Source organism: Rhincodon typus, chromosome 14 (genome assembly GCF_021869965.1).
Source record: "Rhincodon typus isolate 14 chromosome 14, sRhiTyp1.1, whole genome shotgun sequence".
NCBI classification, from domain to species: Eukaryota; Metazoa; Chordata; class Chondrichthyes; order Orectolobiformes; family Rhincodontidae; genus Rhincodon; species Rhincodon typus.
The window spans coordinates 3,398,385-3,420,740 of NC_063345.1; positions in this window are offsets into that span (position 1 = coordinate 3,398,385).

Below are 22,356 nucleotides of genomic sequence, written 5' to 3' on the forward strand. Positions count from 1 at the left end.
AACAGCGCTTCATCGGAGGCTGCACTGATGATGTTACCCAGCAGGGTAATGAAAGAGACAACAAGGTGCAGGGCTGGATGAACACAGCAGGCCAAGCAGCATCCTAGGAGCAGAAAGGCTGACGTTTCGGGCCTAGACACATCTGCAAACGAACCAGCTCGGCGAGCCAACCAACCACAACATCGACAACCCGAGCTACAAATCCACTCAAGAACCTGAATAGTTTAGGTGAATGGGTCAAAATTTGTCATAGAGTTTAGCCTGGATATGTGTGAAGTTATTCATTTTGTTTCGAAGAATGTGGGCAACTTGTGATCTAAGTGGAGAGAAATTTCAAAATGCTTTGCTGTAGAATGATTTGGGTGTCCTTGTGCATGAATCGCAGGAAGTTAGTATGTAGGTGTTGGAGCTGCCTGTATTTGAAAGACACAAAATGGCTGACTAGGGAATACATAGAATTAAAAAGCCTGCTCCAGTATCTAAGTGAAACAATGGTGCCTTTGAGAAGGCGTTACTCCAAGGCGAAAAGGGGGTCCTATACAAACAGCAGAGACAGTTCGATATGAGGATGTTCAAGGACGGATAGTTTGAATATTTGTAACACACACCAATGAACTAGTGGGACTGTGGCTCAGAAAAATCTGTAGGGTTAAACTACAAGTGATTGATTCCAACCTCATTAATGAAAGGATGTTGTCCCATTAGGTGAAAGTAATCAATCAGTCAGAATAAGGACAATAAATCTCAGTTCATATGACAGTCAGCCTAACTCATCACATGGCTGTGAAAGCAGCAGCTAAAGTTATTGCGCAGTAATTAGTTTCTTTTTCCATAAAATTATTCACAATAACTAGAACCTATTTCTTAAAAAAATTTCTTCTGATAATCAAAGATAAATTCAACACATTTGCTAAAGAGTGCTGACAGTAGAGGTAATTGTAAAACCTCACATATAACTAATTTTATAATAGAAATTAATATTATGAGTCTTATAGCAGTTAGTTAGAACCAGCTGTAATTAGGACAGTGGGAAAATATAAAAAGAGTAACAGAATTTGATAGAGATAGCAAAGAAATATAATAGGTAGCAGAATTCAAGCAGTCCTTACAGATAAGTAAATCTGGGATATGTTCAAAGGAGTACCGCCGGTAACTTTGGAATGCAAATTAATAGGATGAAAAGATCGATCCCAAGGCCTGGGGATTACAATTTTTGTTAAACATCAAGACCATAGGAACCTAAGACTGTCCACAGTAGTGAACATTATTGATTAGGTGTTTCACAGGGTTGGATGTATAGAATAAGGAGAAGGGCACAGTGACCACATTGTACTCAATGTACAAAAATATTGTATTTCACTGTAAAAACCGCTGTGTCATTGATCTCTCTTCCAATCTGATCTGAAGAATAAGGAAAAACTGCATTCTCCCATCAAGACCAGATTCAAGGAAGATCTTTGCTTCTCTCCCTGCATGAACAAGTGATCGTTTGAATAAGATTAAACCCTGCCACATGTCTGAATCATGCCTGCTTCCTGAGTCTTTGACCCCAGTTGTGGGGGGAGGCGGGGGGAGCGGGCAGGGTTGCGGTGGTTTGCTCCTACAGCAAAGACAGCAGCTAATAAGGAAAGCAAATAGTTTTGGTATTCTGAAGAAGTTCTGAGGAAGAGTCACCGGACCTGAAACGTTAACTGATTTTTTTCTTCACAGATGCTGCCAGACCTGCTGAGCTTTTCCAGTAACTTCTGTTTTTGATCCACAGTTTTGGTATTTATTGCTAAAGGAGCAACAGTATAAAAGTGGGAAGTGTTGTTGCAATTGTACAAGGCATTGATGAGAACACATCTGGAGTAGTGTATATAGTTTGGTCCCCACACTTGAAGGCAGTTCAGAGAAGATTCACTCAATTAATTCCAGAGAGGAAAGGCTTGTCTACATGGAGAGATTGAGCAGTTTAGGTCTATTCTGAGTTTGAAGAAATGTGAAGAGACCTACTCAATTATACAAGTTGCAAAAGGCAACTGACAAAGCAGACATAGAGCAGATGTTTCCCCTTGTAGGAAAATCTAGGGCAAAAGGTCATAGTTTTTCGACTAAGCAATAGCAGATATAAAAGATTAGGATGGGGAATCATTTCTCTCAAAGGGTCATGAATCTGTGGAATTCACTATTCCAGTGTGTAATGGATGCTGGGACATTGACTAAATTAAAAGAGATAGACAGCTTTTTAATTAGCAATGGTTTGAAGGATTCTTGGAAGCCAGCAGAAAAGTGGAGTTGAGATCAAGATGAGATTGGCAATAATTGTATTAAATGAGAGAGCAGGCTTGTGGGGCTGAATTACATACTCCTGAGTTTTGTATTTTTATGTGCAAAGAACCTAACAAATTTATGAGAAACAATTTCCCTTTCAAAAAACCATTTTGAAATTATAGCACTTTTAACAGACAGAGAAGCATTCCAAGGCATGGTTGTTATGATTTTTTAAATATCCTTCCACTATTTCATTAATACTGGATTCAAGCATTTTCCCAAAGGCAGATATTAGGTTAACTTGCCGATAGTTTGCTGCTTTCCGTCTCCCTCCTTTCTTGAACTGTGTGCTACATTTGTGGTTTTCCAATATGCTGGGCCCTTTCCAGAATCCAAGGAATGTGGGAAGATTACAAGTACTTTTCTACTATCTTTGGTATGCTTTGTGTGTCTTCTACTCAGTAGAAAAATGCTAAATATTTGTTCAACATTATTGCCATTTCTTTGTTCCTATGAAACAGAAAATAGGAGCAGGAGGAGGCTGTTCAGCCCTTCAAGCCTGCTCCACCATTCATCCCAATCATGGCTGATTGTCCAACTCAATAGCCTAATCCTGTTTTCACCCCATAACCTTTGATCCCATTCACCCCCAAGTGTTATATCTAGCCACCTCTTGAATCATTCAATGTTTTGCTATCAACAACTTCCTGTGGTAATGAATTCCACAGGCTCACTACTCTGGGTGAAGAAATGTCTCATCTCGGTCCTAAATGGTCTACCCCAAATCCTCAGACTTTGACCCCTGGTTCTGGACACACCCACCATCAGGAACATCCTCCCTGCATCTACCCTGTTTAGTCCTCTTAGAATTTGATAAGTCTCTATGGGACTCCCCCGCCTCATTCGTCTGAACTCGTGAAAACAATCCCAACCTAGTCAATCTCTCCTCATACGTCAGTCCCACCATCCTTGGAATCTGCCTGGTAAACCTTCGCTGCACTTCAAGAGCAAGAGCATCCTTCCTCAACTGAGACCAAAACCGCACACAATATCCTAGGTGTGGCCTGACCAAGGCCCTGTAAAACTGCAACATCACATCCAAACTCCTGTTCTCAACCTCACAAGGAAGGCCAACATAACATTTGCCTTCTTTACCACCTGCTGCGCCTGCATGCTTACCTTCAGGGACTGGTGCACAAGGACACCCAGGTCCCACTGCACACTCCTCTCTCCCAGTTTAGAGCCAGCCAGCCATTAGGTAGGAACCTACCTTCTTGTTTTTACTTCCAAACTTATTAATTTCCCAGTCATTCCCACTAAGAACCCAATGCTTACTTTAGCTACTTTTTATTAAAAATAGATGTCAAAAAATATATTTCTTGACAGTTCTTTCATATTTCAAATTCACCCTCTAATGCTTTCCTTTGTCAATGTTTGCCAGTTTCCAAAATATTTTGAATCTCCTGAGATACAGCTGACCATTACAGCATGATGCATGCTTTCTTTTAATTTGATACAGACTTAAGTCAGCTACAGACAGTGGATTATGGATTATTCTTGTATTTTTTTTAAAAATGGAATATATATTTAAGAATCATGAAATATCTCAAAATATCTGCCACTGCTTCTCTAGTATTTTACATTTCTATTTAGCCAATTGTCTTCACAATCTTATAATTATCCTTATTTATGTTTAAAACACTGTTTACAGAACCAAATGTCTCACCCTCAAACTGAATGTGCAATTATGTCATGATCACGTATCAAGGGGATTCTTTAATGATGTTATTAAATAAACCTATCCAAACAAGCATTAACAGGTCCAAATTAGACTATTCCCTCAACTCCAGAACATATTTTCCAAGGTAATGCCTGAAATATACTGTTTGACTACCTTATATCTTTATTTTCGATCTTTAAGTATGGCTGCATTAAGGAAAAGTTGAGTTGCAAGTCTACAATAACTGTTCATGTAGAGCAAGATGAGAAGGCAAAGTGATAACTGGATCCAGTTGAAGTTGGTAAAGATACAAGGATTAAATGAAATGTGGGGTTGCATGAATATTAGTCAGTAATCATGGGTGTTTTAGTGGCGGTGACTAATAGACTAAAAAAATGTTGGTGATGAGAGAAAGAAGTTTCAGTTGTGTCTAAGAGCATTTCTGGATATAAAAATGATTAAATAGAGGGACAGGAGAGACTGGGCTTTATTTCTCAATCTAATTCGACTAATGTATATGGACTGTAGTGATCCAAATAGCACCTTTTAAAAAGGTGAAAGTGGATGGACAGAGAAGCAACCGTAATCCTTTCCTGCTCACCACCAGTCAACCTCTTTCTGCTTGTCAGGCAATTATTATTAATCAAACATTCCCCACTCTCCTCTCAAAGCAGAAATTGAACCAATGGATCCAGAAAATTGATCTCATCCTCACCTTCACATTAAATAGGAAATCAGGTTCTAGAAATGAGGGATTATTACTAACAAGAGAAAAATCAGAGGGAAACATCATGCAACAGAATCTCCAAGTATTCTCTCATGTCCATTTACATCACTTCCAAAACATTGGCCCCTTTGGCACTTAACCCTCCTTGTTTTGATTAAAACTTATATCGCATGTCCTCCTTCTGTCATCACTCCTCCTCCCATTTAATCATTCTTGCCCCCTTGCCACTTTCCCTCCTCATCCAAGCTTAATGGACCCTTTGCATTCCATCCCACTTCATCTGGATAGGGCAGTCACTGCAGGCTTGCAACTTTTCATTATTTCTTCACTCAATTGTATCGAAATGTTGAAAATGTAACGCAACTAAATTAAGTCATTACATTATGCAAATTAAATAGTTAGGAAAATCAACAACATTCACCTGGGTGTTTACTTGGTCCTGTGATTGCTGGTTTCCTTCATACAAGGAAAATATCCTTGTTAACAAAATCATAGTTATAGAGTCAGAGCATGGAAACAGGCCCTTCGATCCAACTAGTCCACACTGGCCACGTTCCCAAACTAAACTAGTCCCACGTGCCTGCATCTCTCCAAACCTTTCCATTTTATGTACTTATCCAAATGGCTTTTAAACTTTAACTGTACCTGTATCCACTACTTCCTCTGGCAGTAGATTCCATACACGAACCACCCTCTGAAAAAGTTGCCCCTCGTGTCCTTTTTAGAAACTGTCACCTTAAAAATGTGCCCCCTTGTTTTGAACTCTGCCACATTAGGGAAGAGACCTTTGCTATTCATCTATGCCTCATGATTTTATAAACCTCAAAGCTCACCTTTCAATCTCTTTCATTCCAGCAAAAGAAGTCCTAGCCTGTTTTTATAACTCAAACCTCTAGTCCTGGAAACATCCTGGTAAATCTCTTCTCAGCCCTCTCCAGTTTAATAATATCCTTCCTATAACAGGGCAACCAGAACTGCACACTGTACTCCACAAGAGGCCTCACCAACATCCTGTACAACATCAATATGATACTCCACTCAAAAGGAGTGAGCAAAGGCAAGCATGCTAAATGCCTTCTTAACCACTATCTGCCCTTGTATGTTTTACCAAACTGCAATGCCTCATATTTATCCAAATTAAACTCCGTCTGCTGCTCCTCAACCCATTGACCCAATTGATCAAGATCTCTTTGCAATCTTAGATAATCTTCACTGTCCACTATACCACCAATTTTGGTGTCATCCACAAACTTACCAATCATGCCTCCTTTATCATCTAAATCATTTATTTAAATGACAAAAGTGGACCCAGTACAAATTCCTGTGAAACACCCCTGGTCATATGTCTCCAGTCTGAAAAACAACCCTTCACCACCATCCTGTCTCTTACTATAAGGAGACTTTCATATCCAATTAGCAAGCTTATCTTGAATCCCATGTGCTCTAATTTGGTTAACCATACAGAATTTTATCAAGGGCTTTGCTAAAGTCCATGTAAACAATATCTACCACTCTGGCCTCAGTCTTTTGGTTACTGCCTCAAAAAAAAACTCAATCAAGTTTGAAAGACAGTATTTCCTTCACACAAAACCATGCTGACTATCTCTAATCACTCCTGATTAAATGTAAGTTCTATCTTACAGAATCACCTCCAACTTATTCACCACCAGTGTCAAACTCACAGGTCTGTAGTTTAAGGCTTCTCCTTACAGCCTCTCTTAAATAAAGACATAATATTAGCCAAACATTATCAATATGAAATCTTCCCACTAGAGAAGGAGCAAAACTTGACCTTTTCTTGGAAAATAAGGCAGGGCAAGTGACTGTTAGAAGGGAACTCTTTGTGATTAATGGTTATAACTCTATTAGTTTTAAAATATTTATAAAAAGCATAAGCCTTCCATAAGTTCTTAATTGGAGTAAAGCAAATTTTTAAAATGATACCCTCCACCCTCCAGTCCTCTGGCATGTCACTCGTGGGTGTAGATGATACAAATATTTCTTCTAGTTTCCTCTAACTTCCCACAACATCCTGGGATACACTTGAACAGGTCCCAAGATTTATCCACCTTTATGTTTAAGGCGCCCAGCATTTCCACTTCAGTAATGTGAACTGAAGTCCAAACATCAATATTGTCACCCTCTCATCGCACTTACGTACTTGTAGAATCTCTTTGGTTTATCCTTAGCCTTAGTAGATAAGGTTATCTCATACCCTCTCTTTGCCTTCCCGATTTCCCTCTTAGGAATGCTGCTACATTCTTTATACTCTTGAAGTGATTCATTTGATCCCAATTGCCTATATCAAATATGATTTTTTTGTATTCTTGACTCAAACCTCAATATCTTCATTCATCCCTTGTTGCCTAATCGTACTAGTCTTACTTTTCAATAACAGGAAAATGATGCTTCTGAACTCCCCTTAGCACACTTTTGAAAGCCTCCTACTTGTCAGTTGTCCTTTTACCTGCAAATAGTCTACTTCAATCAACTTTGGGAAGTTCTTGCCTCATACCATTAAAAAGAAAATTTGCTTTACTCCAATTAAGAACTTGTTGAAGTCTTATGCTTTTTCATAAGCATTTTAAAACAAAAGAGTTATAACCACTAATTGCAAAGGTTCCTCTTCTGAAAGTCACTTGCCCTGCCTTATTTCCCAAGAGAAGGTCAAGTTTTGCTCCTTCTGTAGTAGGAAGATTTCATATTGATAATGAAAATTTTCTTGAACACATTTAACAAATTCCTCACCATACAAACCTTTAACACTATGCCAGCCCTAGTCAATGTTTGGAAAATTTTGATCTCCTATTACGACCCTATTATTCTAATATCTAGAGATCTCTCTACATATTCGCTTCTCAATTTCCCTGACTATTGGCAGCACTGTGGTCCAATTCCATCAAGGTGATCATGGTCTTTTTTTATTTCTAATTTCAACCCATATTTTCACTGGACGATCCCTCAAATATCTTCTCTAATTGCAGTAGTAATTTTTTCCTTATTCAAAAACACCACTCTCCCTCCTCTTGCCCCCCTTTCTATCCTTCCTATAAAATCTAAACCTCAGATCATTGAGCTGCTATTCCTGTCCTTCCCTCCACCAAGTTCCTATAATAGCTATGACATCCCAGTACCATATTCTTATACATGCTGAGTTCACCACCATTACTTCAGACCCCTTGCATTGAAATAAATGCAGTTTATTCTTCAGAGTTAGCTCATTCTGACTTGCTGACTGATTCAGAATCATTCTCATCTGTCTTTCTATTTTCACTGCTACTTCGGAAACCCCTCCCTGCCAATAGTTTACAGGCTCCCGAAATAGAACTAGCAAGTCTTCCCACCAGGATATTGATCCACTTGAAGTTTAGTTGAAACCTGACCCTTTTGAGTGTGCCTTCATTAAATGAATTCAAGAGATGGCTAGATTGTTTTTTTTTTGGAGATGGTCCTGGCTTGGTACCTTCAGAGCACAATCTTACCTACAACTTATCAGCCTAAACCCAAGAGTTAGCCATACTATAAAGTGAGTGAAGGCATTTATGTATACCTACCTAATAATATAGGTATGTATGCCAGTCCACCATCATATATGCTGCTTTAAATTTCAACTTTTGGACAGAATGTTACCAGCACACAGGGATGAGAGAGTCAGGAGTGAATTGCATGCTGTGAATGGCAAACAAAGCCCATCCTCCTCCAGCACCATGCTATTTTACCAGCAGTACAGAAGGCCAACAAGGCCACTTAAATTATCAGTGAGATCTTTCCACCAATGCAGCTATTCTCTATGCACACATCTTTTACATGGTCCCTGCCATCACTGAATTCACTATCTATATCCTGGGGGTTACTGTTGAAGAGTAATTGAACTGGACAATCTACACAATTAGTGTCTACAATTACAATCAGAGGCTAGGAATCTTGCAAGGAGTAACTCTCCTCCTGACTCCCCAGAGTCTGTTCACCATCTACAAGGCACAAGTCAGGAGTGTGATGGAACACTGCCCACTTGCCTGGATAGGCACAGCTCCAATAACATTCAAGAAACTTGGCACCGTCCATGACAAAGCAACCTGCTTGATTGGCACCACAATCAAACATTCAGTCCCTCTACCATCAAAACCCAGTAGAAGCACTGTGCACCATCTACAAGGTGCACTGCTAAAATTCATCAAGGTTCCTTGGGCAACACCCTCCAAACCTACAACCACTACCATTTAGAAAAGGGCAGCAGATACACAGGAACACTGTCACCTGCAAAGTTTTCCTCCAAGATACTAATCATCCTGACTTGAAAATATATCATTGTTCCTTCACTGTCACTGGGTCAAATGTCTGAAATTCCCTGCCTAACAACATTGTGGGTCTGCCTATAGCAAATGGGCAGCAATCATTCAAGAAAGTGGTGGTGAGCTGCCATCTCAAGGGCAGGTAGGAATGGGCAATAAATGCTGGCTCACATCTTAATACTGTACTAATTTCCCCTAAACAAGTGGTGGGGAATTGTTTTCTTGAACTATTACAGTCCACAAGATGTAAACATTCAAGGATGTGATGCCAAGGAGCCTAGAAAAAGACTGAAGATGTTGAGAATCAGGAGAAACACTCAGCTGGTTAGTTCTTATCTAGCACCAAAGAAAGATAGTAGTCCAAGAATAGTGTTATTAAGTCATACAACACAGAAGAGCCACACCCCACCAGTCTATCAAGTCTACATTAACGTATCTACACTAATCCCAGTTTATAACACTTGCCCCATGGCCTAGAATGCAAAGGCATTTCAAGTGCTCATCAGGATATTTTCTTTTTTAAAAAGATTGAGAGGTTTTCCTCTCAGCTAGTGTAATAAAGATTTACAATACCTTCCAGGTGAAAACATTTTTCCTCAAATTCTCTCAAGCTCCTGTCTTTCACCTTAAAAATCACACTCCCTTGTTACAGTTTCTTCTTGTCTGGGAAAATTAACAAACTATAAACTGATCTATACTTAAAAAAAAAAACAATTGAAAGTGGAGGGGCTCTTGAGTCAGTGGTAGTGTCCCTACTTCTAAGCCAAATGGCCTGGGCTCAAACATCTTACCTAATCCAGAGACATGTAATAATATCTCTGTACTGGGTGACTGGAAAATGCCTACGAACTGAAAGAGGCTTAAAAAAAACCGAACATCTATCCTGCATGAGAGGTGATTGCTGATTAGTTGACAGGTGGATTCAGGTTAATAAAACATTGCCATGCAGAATGTAATAATGAATGATGATTGATTGTTAACTGGCAGGTTTTATTTTAAATTTTAAACCAGTGAAGTTGGCTCTGATTTGTCAAAGCATTACTCCCTTTGGGTTGATTGTTGGTTCCCTTTGGCTTGGATTTCTTGCAAATTGTTCTGATAAACGCAAGAGGCCTCAATAAAGTGTGTCTTCCTTCAGCAATACATAATTATTTTAATGACCTTTTCTTGGTGAATATAGTTTTAAAATCCTTACCCTTTCCTTTACCTCCTGATTTACAATTAGTTCTGGATATTATTTTTATCAGTAGAGTGATTTCTTTAGGAGATTGAAACAGCACTCAGAAGTAATTTCTTACTTTACTATTTCTCATCTCTCCCCAAATGGATTTTGTATCCTGATCTATCGAGCTAAAGAAATTTGTCTCCATTATAAAAATGACAATCTTGAGTAACAGAACAACCATTCTAATGTACCCTAGATTCCTGGCCTTCCTATTTGTCATATACTCTTGATTATTCAGGTACCAGTTACTGTCATCTTGTAGTCATGTTTCTGAAAAGGCTATCAGATCATATGTAAATACTTCTATTTGAGTTGCCAATTCATTTGTTTTGTTACAAATGCTATATCCATTCAGATACAGGGTCTTTAGTTCTATCTTTTTACTATATTTGTACCTCTGACACATTGTTAGTTTTGTACATCTTTCTCTTTCTGTTATCATTCCCCTTATTGCTTCCTTGATGTCTTGCCTTGTCTTATTTCTGTAATTTATTACATATTCCCAAACTATACCCATTGTGAACAAGGAATGTAAGAGGTTTCATTTGATATTCAATAGCACTACCATCATTGAATTCTTTACTGTCAATATTCTGAGCATTATCATTGACCAGGGAAGGAAACTGCCATCCTTACCTGGTCTGGCCTACATGTGATTTTTAACTGCCCTCTGGGCAATTAGGGATGGGCAATAAAGCTGCCTAGCCAGTGATGCCCTTATCCCGTGAATGAATAAAAAAATGCCCTGGTATTCTAAAACATTTAAATGGGATAGTTACCTGAAAAATTAAAGGGATTCTGGGAAATGATAAAGTACATGCCCACAGTCTCAATGGTTTCAATGCATACAAAAATGGTGAGTAAGTTTAAGGGAATAAACAGAATATTGAATGTGGACAAATTTACATAGAGACATATCAAATATCTAGAATGAGTTATCAAGTAACTTTAAAAGAAGTGGGTGATCTTAGAATAAGAGCAAACAATGTAAGTTGTGCCTAAATCAAACAGAAATGTTTGATTTCTGTTTTAAAATATCATAAGATTATGTTCCATGGACTACAAATCTCTACAGATCTCTGGAATTAGATATGGCGGTAATAGTTAAGTTGCAAAATAGGACGAGACAAAGTAATCAAGGATGGAGACTGGTGGCAGAAGACAAAAAATTTAGAATAATAGGTTGAAGTGGCAATTCACGTTAAAATGTTACAGCAGTGAAAAAGAGGTTTATATGAGATCATAAAACTGATAGCTTTCTCTTGGTGATGTTTGTGTCCTTGTATTTCTTTTTAAAAAAGATTGAATTGGTGATAAAGCCACTACCCGAAGAATCGGGACTATATGGGGAGAGATAAATAAAACTTCATAGATCATTTGATAAGATCATGTGGGAGTCAAGAATGCATGGCATGATCTTGGGGCACTGATGTAAATGTGCAAAAGTGAATGTTACCTTGGAGGTAACAAACATGAGACGGTAAAAAACATGCACTGAAGAATGGGTCTCTGACATGTATACCTACTTGACAAAAGGATTAGTGTGGCTTGGATGAGCACAAAAACATAGTTTAAACAATAAGACATTGACACAAAATCCACAGAGAAACTGAATTGAAAATGATGAAAGTAGTATTAGTAAAAGGGATGTTAAAAAAATTATTATCAAAATAAAAAGTGTGATTGGTTATTATGTCAAAATGTTACAGAAATGAAAGAATCCCTGGAGCAGTAAATAGGCTGCAAGCCCAGAGCAGCGCGGGGAAGAAACCCTGCAGCAGCACATGGGAAGCAGCCCTGGAGTAGCGTGCAGGCAGCATGTCCTGGATGGAGACTGGTGTGAAGGGATAATCCTTACTTTAGAACTTATCTTGGAACATTGTAATGTTAACCCCTTCATATTTTCTTATTTTAAACTTATTTTCAATGCTGTAATTAAGCAACTACTTTTATTCCTCTGCTGTATCCAAGAATTGTACCTAGGTACTTGTATCTAAGACATCGCCAAAAGAAGGCAGACATTGTAAAAGATTTTCACTGTACTCCGACGATGGAGCACTCGTGACAATAAAAGGATATTGTAAATTGAATATGGACTGTGGGAGGAGTAACAGTCAACTGACTGAAAGGGCCCATCGGATAACATACAGGTACCCCATCTTGAGCATTTGTACGATTAAACCAGTAGGTGGAATTGTAATGTTAGGACAGTTAGTGTATGTGAAAGAAGGCTGAGTTAAGACTTAGGTGGTGTAGGAGTCTGTGGTAAGGGAACCCTAGGAAAAATAAAAGACAGGAATCTTAAGTTGAAGGTAAAGCCTGATGAACACTAGATACCATGTATATTGTAGCTCAAAGGGGTACCTGCAATTGGAGGTAGTTATCACTCAATGATACAATTATTCATTAAATTGTCAAGGGAGAAAACATATCAAAGAAGTATCCTCAAGATGGACACAGATGAAGAGAGCTGGAGAAATTTTGAGTCCATGTATAATGTTGTTTTACTGTTATTGGGTAAAGTAATCTGTGGATAGAGAACTGGAGGATAAAAATAAAGCTCAGAAATTAAGGAACCTGCGTCTGGAATGTACTGAATTTTACAGCAAATTATGTAAATAGATTAACTGAAAAAAAGTGTAGACGATATTCTGGTTGCCTCAGTCAGGTGGCGCAAATTGCTTGTTGCATCACAGCCTTGACTGTACATCAGGGATATATATATTTAAGGGTTGATCCCCAAAGGCCACTGCGATCATTAATTTGATGATACGCCCTATTGTTATTCCTATTGGTGATGGTTATTTTCATTGTAGGTGAAATCTTCCAGTGTAGTTTACATACTCTTATTTTAGGTTCTTGCATGGGTATTGTTGATTTGCATCTGCATCTGCAACTGTAAAATGTGCTATCAAATATCATCGGGTTGGATTGTATAGGATGGGCTGAAGGGCTAAACCTATTGATGATATTCAACAGCTGCATGACCTTGATGTTCGTCAACCTGTACGTGTGCTGAAGCTGGCACAACCAACGAAATTTTTCTGTAGTTGTTTTTCTGTGCCTTGCTGTTTATTACTCCGTATAAAAGACAGAGTTTCATTCCAAGTCGCTGGACTTCATCTCCGACCGGGATAGCGAACGGTGCCAGGAACAACCTCAGCCTCCAGACCTGCCGTCGATCGAGGGGTCCCCCATGGGCAGAAGGGCATGATGTTTATTGTTTTTTCCTTCTCTTTTTCGTTCTTTTTATTTACTTAATAAATGCTCCTTTCTTTTTCATCTTTTATTATTACTCAATAAATGTTCATATTTAAGCAAATTGCTGTTGTCGAGCCTTCTCCTAACTACATTTAACCGAATCTGAAAAGAACTGCTTGGATACGCTCTGTGATACAAGACAGGAGTGCAGTGAGGGTTTACCAGGCTGGTTCCGGGAATGACGGGACTGATATATGAGGAGATATTGACTAGGTTAGGATTGATTTTGCTGGATTTCAGAAGAATGATGGGGGTTCTCATAGAGACTTATAAAGTTCTAACAGAACTAGACAGAGTAGATGCAGGAGGATGTTCCCGATGGTGGGTGTGTCCATAACCAGGGGTCACAGTCTGAGGATTTGGGGTAGACCATTTAGGATGGAGATGAAGAGACATTTCTTCACCCAAACAGTGCTGAGCCTGTGGAATTCATTACCACAGGAAGTAGTTGATGCCAAAACATTGAATGTATTCAAGAGGCAGCTAGATATAGCACTTGAGATGAATGTGATCAAAGGTTATGGGGAGAAAGCAGGATTAGGCTATTGAGTTGGACAATCAGCCATGATCGTGATAAATGGTGGAGCAGGCTCAAAGGGCCGAATGGCCTCCTCCTGCTCCCATCTTCTATGTTTCTACGCGTGGAAGCGCAGGAGATGGGGGAGGTACTAAACGAGCATTTTGCATCAGTGTTTACTGTGGAGAAGGATATGGAAGACAGAGAATGTGGGGAAATAAATAGCAACATCTTGAAAAATGTCCATATTACGGACGAGGAGGTACTGGATGTCTTAAAACGCATAACGGTGGATAAATCCCTGGGAGCTGATCAGGTGTACCCTAGGACTCTGTGCGAAGCTAGGGAAGTGATTGCTGGGACCCTTGCTGAGATATTTGTATCATCAATAGCCATAGGTAAGTGCCAGAAGACTGGACATTGGCTAACGTGGTGCCACTGTTTAAGAAAGGTGATAAGGAACAGCAGGGAACTATACACCTGTGGGCCTGACATCCATGGTGGGCAAGTTGTTGGAGGGAATCCTGAGGGACAGGATTTACATGTATTTGGAAAGACAAGGACTGATTAGGGATAGTCAACATGGCGTTGTGGATGGGAATTGATGTCTCATGAATTTGACTGAGATTTTTGAAGAAGCAACAAAGACGGCTGATGAAGGCAAAGTGGAGGATGTGATCTATAAGGGCTTGAGTAAGGCATTCTTCAAGGTTCCTCATGGTAGACTGGTTAGCAAGGTTAGATGACATGGAATAGAGGAAGAACTAACTATTTGGATATAGACTGGCTCGAAGATAGAAGATAGAGGATGATAGTGGAGGGTTGCTTTTCAGACTGGAGGCCTGTGACCAGCGGTGTGCCATAAGAATCAGTGCTGGGTCCACTGCTTTTCATCATTTATATAAGTGATTTGGATGTGAACATAATAGGTATGGTTAGTAAGTTCGCAAATGACACCAAAATTGGAAGTGTAGTGGACAACGAAGAAGGTTACTGTATCAGAGTGCAATGGGATCTTGATCAGATGGGCCAATAGGCTGGGGAGTGGCAGATGGAGTTAAATTTAGATAAATATGAGGTGCTGCAGTTTGAAAAGGCAAATCCGTGCAGGACCTATACACTTAATGGGTAAGGTCCTGGAGTAGTTCCTTGAAAGTGGAGTCACAGATAGAAGGGATAGTGAAGAAGGCGTTTGGCATGCTTGACTTTATTGGTCAGCGCATTGAGTATAGGAGTTGGGAGGTCACGTTGCAGCTGTACAGGACATTGGTTTGGCCACTATTGGAATAATCTGTGCAATTCTGATTTCCCTGATATAGGAAGAATGTTTTGAAACTTGAAAGGGTTCAGGAAAGATTTACAAGAATGTTGCCAGAGTTGGAGGGTTTCACCTATAGGGAGAAGCTGAATACGCTGGGGAAAAAGAGTCTGTTTCCATGCTGTACATCTCTATGGCTCTATATAAACACCGTGGATACAAAAGCAAGTCAGACACTAGGTATTTTGTGGTAAATAACTCATCTCCTGACTTCTTAAAGCTTGTCAATCATCCACAAGGCACAAGTCAGATGTGTGATGGAATACTTCTCATTTGTCTGGAATGAGTACAGCTCCAACAATATTTAATATGCTTCAACAACACTCAATATACTACCCAGAATCTAGGACAAAGCAGCCCATTGAGTGAAACCCCACTAACCAACTTAAGCTTTAATTCACTCCATCACTGGTGCATATTGGTGGCAGGGTATACCATTTAGAACTTGCACTGTAGCTGTTCTCCAAGACTGCTTTGACAGTACCTGCTAAACTGAAGACTTCACCACTTGGAAAGAGAAGGGCAGCAAGCATGTGGGGTCCCATAGACTCCAAGATATCTCCACATTACATACCTTTCTGGCTTGGAATGATATCACCATTCTTTCTCTGTGAGTTGTCAAAATCCTTGATTTCTTCCCTTCCAGCAAAATGGATTCATCTACAAATTTACTGAAGCTTCTCAAAGCCAATGAGAGATTGGCAATAAATTTTGGTATTGCTCACAACACTTGAATGAATGTAACAATAAAATGAACTTTCTCGCAAGTAAAACAAGTTTTGCCACTTCTCTGATATAGCACTGCGTGTTGCACTGGGAGCTGTTACACGTTACTCGTTCTGGACAAAATGGATCTCAACAAGAAGAAATTAATGATCACAGTATCCTTCACAGCTACTGGCAGTGCCTTCCTTACCCTGCTCTGAACCCATGGTCTGGTTTCAAGAGGTTGGCAGAATTCAGTACTCACCTTCATAAAATGTAAAAGATGCACTGCTGCTCCTAACTTAGGTAAGAGACATGATCTGGTGAAACCTTATGCTAATATGTCCTCTTGTGAGATCCCTTCTCCCACTCCTCTCCACTCCCTTTGTGAGCTACTCCTCCTCTTGTCCACTGCCTCTGTTCTATCTCCCAAATAAATTATCATTATACATTCTAAGCCAGAAACTTAGCAAAGCCAACAATATTAGACTGACTGTTACCTGATAATGATGGTGCTGTTGGAGGTTGTATCTCAATCAATTCTGCATAGAAAAATATCTTGGTTAACAAAATCATCGCTGTTACAATAATCTATTACAAATTTCAAATGTTGGGCTGAATGTTGCTATGGAAGGGCTGGTGATGATGAGGAGGGGAAATGTGGCCTGTGCTTGTTAAAAAGGCAAACAAAGCCATAAGTTTCACTGTCCATTCTCTTCCTGGTACCATGCCATTGTGCAATTTTGCTAGCAGAGCAAGGGAAATGGACAATCGCCCAGCCCAGAGGTTAATCAATAACTTAAGTGGCAAACATGCAGTAAGCATGCATCTCTTACTCAATCCTTTTCATTGATGCAACACAATCATTCATTTTATCTCCTCCTTTAGATGTAAGCATTTCTCTAAACATCAGGATTTCTTGCCCATCTCAAACTTCCTCTGAGCATGTAGTGGCGAGCAGTCTTCTTCAACCACTGCAGCCCAGGTGAGGTGTAGGTACACCCAGAAATAATTTGGCAAAATATTGAATGAATGTGGTATCAAGGGGCTCAAGCAAGACTGAAGTTAATAAGAATTAGGAGAAACTCTCCACTCATTGGACCTTTATCTATTACAAAGGAGGATTGTCATGTTATAAAAATAGAAAGTACTGGAGAAACTGAGCAGAACTAATAGCATCTATGGAAAGAAAAACAGAGTCAATGTTTTGAGTGTGAAATGACCTTTCTTCAGTACTCACAACATTACCTCTGATCTTCTCACTCCACAGATGTTGCCAGACTTGCTGAGTTTCTCCAGCAATTTCTGTTTTTATTTCAGCTTTCCAGCTTCTGCAGTATTTTGCTTTAACTAAAATGGTCATATTGTTGGGGTGCCCAATCATCCCACAAAACTGCTGCAAATGTTCTTGAGCAGTGCACAACCATCTTTAGTTGCCTCATCCATAACCCTCCCTCTCTCATAAGGTCAGAAAAGGGGCTGATCACTGATGATTGCACAATGTTTTATATCATGCAACTCTTCAGACATTGATGTAATTTGTGGCAATGTGAATGAGAGTATGGACAATATACAAGCTTCAGCTATGTGGTATATAATGTTTATGTGATAGGAGTGCCAGGCAATAACAATAGGAATGTATGAATTAGGAGCAGCAGCAGGTTATTTGGCTGCATGAATCCCCTCTGCCATTCAGTAACCCTTTATCCTCGTTGCTTTTTACTTCCTCAAATAACTCTAATAAATTACTAAAACATAATTTCCCTTTCATAAAGGCATGTAGCCTTTGCCTGATTACATTGCGGCTTTCTAAGTGCCCTGCTATAGCCTCCCTAATAATAAATTCCAGCATTTTCCCTGTGACAGATGTTAAGCTACTTGCTGTACTGTCTTCCTTCTTTCTTGAGTCAAACACTCTTATTCACTATTTTCCAAATTAATGTGTTATTTCCAGATGCGAATGAGTTTAGGAAAAATAAAACCAATAAATCTACTATCTTAGCAGGATTTCTTTAAAAACACTAGAATGATGCCATTCAGGATCTGTCAGATTTTAGTCATTACATTTTTCCGAGTTGGCAATTTAGCAAAATCAACAACATTCTGCTATATATTTATCTGATACTGCTACTTCTGTTGGCTTTTTTTTTCCTCAATCAATTCTGCATGGACACAAGAGACATGTCTTAGTTAACAAGATCATCTGCAGTTATAATAGTTTATAACAAATTCTAAGTGTTAGGCTGAATGTCACCAGTCCTGGGGAATGTGCTGGGGTGGAGGTGGAAAGAGGGAAAGAGAGAGACAGAGACAGAGGTAAGTTCAGCTAATATCCTGCAAAATGGCAAGAATAGGTGTTGTTGGTTGTTACTTTAAGACACGAGGGTGAAGTCCATCAAGGCCTGTCAGGTGTTAGTTATTACACATTCCAAATCAAGTTAGCAAATTCAAACTTGTTGTGCTGGGTATTTACCTGGAATTGCTACTTCTGTTGGCTTTTTTATCTCAATCAATTCTACAAGGACACAAACGAGAAAAATATCTTGGTTAACAAAGTTATCCACTATTACAGTAATCTACTGCAAATTTCAAATATTAGGTCTCCACCATCACGTTTTGCTAGCAGCAAGGGAGAAGGTGCACCTCCCTTCTATCAAGTGGTCAAATGGGCTACGAAAGTAGCCAAATGGAAATCTTTGCACCACTGCAGAAATCTGGAAGCATGAATCTCCGACTGGATCCCTTTTATCTCACAATTCAAATATTAATTTTAACTCATCCTTGGGAAGTGAGCATTGCTGAAAAGCCCATCTGTTGCCCATCTCTAACTTCCCCTGAGCAGGTGATGATGAGCTTTCTTCTACAACTACCATAGTCCCTGTGGTATCAATACACTCAGAATAATTTGACAAACTGTTGACTGAATGTGTTATCAAGGAGCAATAGCAACATTTGCTTCTTTTGCACATTACTTTAAATATATGCTGTCTTGTTCTTGTTCCTTTTACAAGTGGAAGGGGTTTTTTCCTGTCTACACTATCCAATCCGCTTGCAATTTTGAAAACCTAATCAGATCTCCTGAGCCTTTTTCGTTCCAAGGAGTACAGTCCCAACTTCTTCGATCCATCCTCATAGCTGAAGTTTCTCATCACTGGAACCATTGCTGGAAATCAGTTTTGCACTCTTTTCAACATGTTCACAACCTTCCTGTAATGTGGAGCCCAAAAATGTACACAGTACTCCAGCTGAGGTGTAACAAGTGTCTTCTAAAAAATTAATGATGTGGAGGTGCCAGTGTTGGACTGGGGTGGACAAAGTCAGAAGTCACATGACACCAGGTTACAGTCCAACAGGTTTATTTGAAACCACAAGCTTTTGAAACACTGGTCCTTCGTCAGGTGAAGTGGAGGGAAGCACACAAGCACAGAATTTATAGGCAGAGGGATAATTGCAAGATAATTCCAGGTAAGTAAGAGTACAAATGGTGTGAGTGGAGTGTCGACAGGCTTAATAACAAGTCTTTGCAGGTGACCAAAAATGCCAAACAGTGTGAGTAAAGTTTCAAAAGTTGAATAGCAAGTGAAGGGATGACCTATGGTCTGATTAATTAAGGCAGAGAGATAATTTCAAAAACTCAAAAATTAAAATCGTGCGAGAGACAAACCAAATGGAATAACATGATAGGTATAACAGTCGCATGACGAGGATCTAACTAAATTAACAAGTAATCCAAAACTGTACAAACTAATTATGGTGGAGAGATAATAACAAGTTATCAAGGTGTTGGCATTTTACTCATACTATTTGATATTTTTCATCACCTGTAAAGACTTGTCATTCAGCCTGTCAACACTCTACTCACACCATTTGTACTATGTTTTGACACTCTTAATTACCTGGAATTATCTTGAAGTTACCTCGCTGTCTATAAATTTGGTGTTTGTGCACCTCCCTCCACTTCACCTGACAAAGAAGCAGCATTACGAAAGCTTCTGATTTCAAATAAACCAGTTGGACCATAACCTGGTGTCATGTGACTTGTGACTAAAAAAGTAAAACCAATGCATCTACTATCTCAGTAGACACATACTTTAAGACACTAGGGTGAAGTCCATCAAGGCCTGTCAGATGTTAGTTATTACACATTCCAAATCAAGTTAGCAAATTCAAAATTGTTGTGCTGGGTATTTACCTGGAATTGCTACTTCTGTTGGCTTTTTTATCTCAATCAATTCTACAAGGACACAAACGAGAAAAATATCTTGGTTAACAAAGTTATCCACTATTACAGTAATCTACTGCAAATTTCAAATATTAGGCTGAATATTACCCCTGATGGGACAGGGGTTAAGCTGAGGGATACTGTAAAATGGTGAATGAAGATTTAGGCTGACTGTTCATCCTCCTCCTGCCATCATGTCACTTTGACAACAGCAGGGAAGGTAGACATCTCCTCTCCAGTGGCCAAAAGGTTTAATTAAGTTGATCTTCTTAAAGTGGCAGGAATACTGTAAACTTTCATTTCTCACTTGGTCTCTTTCAGCACCACAATCCATTCTAATTCATTTTAACTCATCCTTGGGATGTGGGTATTTCTGAAAAGCCCAGCGTTTTTTTGGCCATTCCAATCCCCACTGAGCAGGTGGTGATGAGTGGTCTTCTTCAACTACTGCAGTCCTTGAGATGTATGTACACCAGAATAATTTGACAAAATATTCACTGAATGTGGTATCAAGGAACGCTAGCATAATTAAAGTTAATGAGAATCAGGAGAAGTTCTCCCCCTTTCGGATTTATATCTAGTACAAAGGAAGGTAGTTGAGCTGCTGAGTTCCAATCGTCCCAGGATATTATTCAGAACGGTTTTCAATGTCCAACTGTCTTCAGCTGGTTCATCAATGATCTCTCCTGTGTCATAAGATCATAAGTAGGTTTATTCACTGATGACTGCACAATGTTCAGCACCATTTGCGACTGTTCAGACACTAAAGCAGTCTGTGTCCACATAAATTAAGTTGTAGACAATATTTAGACTTTGCCGAAGTGGAACATAACACTTATGGCCACACATGTGCCACGCAATAACCAAATGAATATTTGAATTGACAGATGCAGACATTCCCACAAACCTGTTCTGCTATTCCGGGAAAATTATGGCTGATTTGATTTTGGCCACAGTTTCCCACCTACACGATAACCTTTGACACCCTTGTTAATCAAGAATCTACCTGTCTCTACCTTAAAAATATTCAATAATTTGACCTGCACTGCATTTTGGGAAGAGTTCCAAAGTCTTGTGGCACTCCTCCGTTTTAAACGGGAGACTGAACTGATTTTTAAACCAAAATGCCTAGTCCTAGCCTTTCCCACTAATGAGTCAAGTGAACCTTTTCCAAACTACTTGGAGTGCATTTACATCCCTATTTTAAAAATAAGGGACCAAAACTGTTCATAGTACTGTAGATGTGGTCTCACCAAGGCCTGTACAGCAGTAGCAAGATATCCTACTGTTTTCCATTCCCTTTGCAAGAAAAGGTAACACTCCATTTACCTTCCTAATCAATGACTGTACCTGCATGCTAACTTATCAAGATTCCTGCACCAGGACACCTAGATCCCTCTGTGCCTCAGAATTCTACAATGTCTCTACATTTACATAAATAATACATTACCTGTCTATTCTTCCTGCCAATGTGGGCAAGTTCACATTTTTTCACATTATTCAGCACTTGTCAAATGTTTGCCCACTCATGTAGTCCTTCTATCATGATTACAAATTACTTTCCTACCTACTATTTATCATCAGCAAATTTAGCAACTATATATTTAATCTCTTCGTTGACGATCAAAATTGTAAATATCTGAAGCCCTATGGTACTGTGCCGGTCAAATTTTGCCACTCAAAAATGACCCAAGTATGCCAATTCTCCATTTCTTGTTAAATATCAACTATTTACCATGCTAATATCCGACATCCTATAGTTTTTATTTTGCATAGTAACCTTTGATGTGTCACCTGGTCACTTGCCTTCTGGAAATCTAAAAACAACACAGCCACTGGTTTCCCTTTATTCACATTGCTTTCTACTTCCTCAAAGAACTCTAATAAATTTATCAAACCTGACTTTCCTTGTGGAGTCAGCCTGATTGTATTTAGATTTTATAACGTACCATTATGACCTCCTTAATAACAGATTCCAGCGTTTTCCCTATGACAGATGGTACATTAACTCGTTAATAATTTTCTCCTTCTGTCTTCCTCCTTTCCTGAAAGATGCAGTCTCACTCACTAGTTTCCAATCAAATGGGACCTTATCAGATACTGGAGATTTAAGAAA